The sequence below is a fragment of the Camelus dromedarius genome, chromosome X (assembly GCF_036321535.1).
Source record: "Camelus dromedarius isolate mCamDro1 chromosome X, mCamDro1.pat, whole genome shotgun sequence".
In the NCBI taxonomy this organism is placed as follows: domain Eukaryota; kingdom Metazoa; phylum Chordata; class Mammalia; order Artiodactyla; family Camelidae; genus Camelus; species Camelus dromedarius.
The window spans coordinates 111657255-111659889 of NC_087472.1; the positions used below are offsets into that span (position 1 = coordinate 111657255).

Below are 2635 nucleotides of genomic sequence, written 5' to 3' on the forward strand. Positions count from 1 at the left end.
TGAGCCTTAACCGCCTCCAGTGGGGAGGGGAGTATGTGGTTCAGGTGTGCGTGGGGCAGTGGCCGAGCAGGTAGAAGCCCAGGGGTGCTGGTCTCATTGCTTCGGTGCTGTGGAAGCAATGGAAAGCAGAGTGCTCTGCTGACTGAGGTGGGTGGCTAAGTCCTGGGACTCTAGGAGAGGAAAGCACAGAGGATCTGTCAGAGGGAGTTGGAGAATGAATAGTCTGTGAAAGGGGTCGGAGGGGGCCTGGACAACCCGCTGGGCATTCACTGGTCACACAGGTCAAGTGAGGCTGGCTGGTGTGGTGGTTACGTTCATGGTGGCCCGTGCGTAGGGCTGTATTTAACCCCTGTGGTTTCTATCGGGAGGTGGAGGTGATTAGGTGTATTTGTTTATTTTTAATTTCCTTTCTAATGGCGGCACTGGGGATTGAACCCAGGACCTTGTGCATGTGCAGCACACGCTCTACCACTGAGCTACACCCTCCCCCCTAATTTACATTTAGACTTAACAAAATTCTCCACCTCCTTGGGAGAAAACGTTACGTTAAAACAGAGAGAGGAAATGGTGGAACAGAAGCAGATTCCCACAGAAGGCCTCCGTTTTCAGATTTCCCTGACTCTGCGTGGTTTCCTTATGTTCTGCGAATATTTTTATTGTAATGTTATTATTTGCAGGGTCGAACTGTATTTCCATGCCGTAGATGTAGGGCAGACATGTGAAGTCAGATTGCCTGTGGGCTGTGTCTTTGGGTTTATGTGACCTTCACTTAGGAAAAGCACTTACATTGAGCTGGATTAGGCCTGTAGCAAAAACTCATACATGTGTTCTCGTTTCCAGATTTTTCTTAAGGTCGTTATTCTCCATCTTATTTCTGTTGTAATTGAATCCATGTGGAACCTATATTTATGCCACTGTCAGTTAAATATTCTTCTATTACTGTTGCTGAAAAACGCGGTTAAATATTGTTATGACAGACAATTAGCATAACCAAATCCTAATGATTCGGGACGCACGAGAGAAGTTCTCAGAAATACGCGAAGATAGATGTCTTTGTCATGACGATGTTAACAAACAGCTTTAGACAAGGACTGCACAGTCAGCAGTAATTAATGACAGTCTAGCTAAAGAAACACAGTAACGCCGCACTGGATACACACAGGCCAGCAAGTTTAATCAGGAACCTCATGCATCTCCTTTTTATATTTTCTATGAGACGTTAAATTGTTAGATTGACGTTTCCGCTGTTCAGCTCTGTCCCACAGTTTTATTGCTACTCCTGCTGTCACAATAAATTACCAGCTATTATCAACATAACGGAACCGGTTTTGTCCCACGGGTCTTTATGATATTAGTCTCCCTTTAGGAGAATGCCCTAATTTGACAGATAAATCTATGGTAGCATTTCTGGTTGGATCAAGGCAAAAATATAAATGTGAATGCATGCAATTTTAGCGACACACACAGATACAAATATTTCTAACAGAGCATTCATTATATAGCTTGCTTCTTTGTTTTAATTTTGTGGAGATAGTGGATAAATAGGTTGAAAGGTGACTCACACCTTAAGGGAAAGTCAAATAGCTTTCTCAAGACGAGTTGGAAATTTTCAAATTCGTTTATTACCACGTTCAGGCGTCGAAGCTCGGCCTGCTTCTTCATGTTATGGGTGGGTTTACTTTCTCGTAGTTTCCCGGACAGTGTTACGGCTTCTCGGGGGCTGGCTTTATTAGCTGCGTTGATGGCAGTTCATCCATAAGAAAATTTATGACTGACTCTCAAGGGTGTGTGTCACCCAGTGTGCTGAATGACACGGAGAGAGGTATTTTGCAGCATCTTCCGAGACCACGCTCCAGGATGCTTCCTCGTGGACCGCTGCTCTCGGGTTGACAGGAGATGAAGAAACCACGTCCCAGGGATTCTGACCCTTCAGGACTGGCACGAATGCTGCGTTTAACCCTCACAGAGAGAGAAAAGGAAAGTACATCTATGGGAACAAGGTCACTAAGCCACAGATTATTATTAACGATAAAAACCTAACAGATAATACTCTGAGTCCTCACAGCGTTCGCTGTTACTGCGTCGTCTCCGCAGTCTTGTCTGTTTCTCCCAGTACCCTTACGAACTTGGTATCAGTGTTACCCCATTCCACAGATGCGGAGGTTGAGGCTTTGAGGGGCTAAGAAACAGGATTTATTGTTTAACGTTGAGTGATTTCCTGCGCCAGAGTGAAAGGAGGAGATAAAACCAGGGTGTAAAGAGGACAGATGTATACTGAGCGGTTTGCCATTTGTAAAGAAAAGATCCCACTCTTTCTTAATAATAATCCCGCTCTTTCTTCAGCTGCAGAGGGTTATTTTGATGACCAAACAGGTAATAATTGTAAAGACCTTAGAATAGTCGCTGATCTTTGGTAATCACCACTCATTTCTGGCCTCCCCTATTAATGAGGGTTTATTCACGGCAGGAAGATGAAGTTTATGCTTTCAGATAATCCTAGGTTTACAGCGTGTGCTGTTGAAAATAGCAATGAGAGAAGTTTCCTAGTCCACTGGAGCAGACTGCTTCTACCAAGTGTACGTGAGAATGAATGAGTCCACTTTATTACTAAATACCTAAGTGATAATGTACGTTA

The 2635-nt window shown here is 44.1% G+C and overlaps 1 non-coding gene across 1 annotated transcript; it reads right to left on the reverse strand.

Moving 5' to 3' along the window:
• Window positions 1-414: 414 nt before the first annotated feature.
• TRNAV-CAC (transfer RNA valine (anticodon CAC)) lies at window positions 415-487 on the reverse strand. The gene has a single exon. It is a non-coding gene; the product is annotated as a tRNA-Val (tRNA).
• Between the last annotated feature and the right edge of the window lie 2148 nt (window positions 488-2635).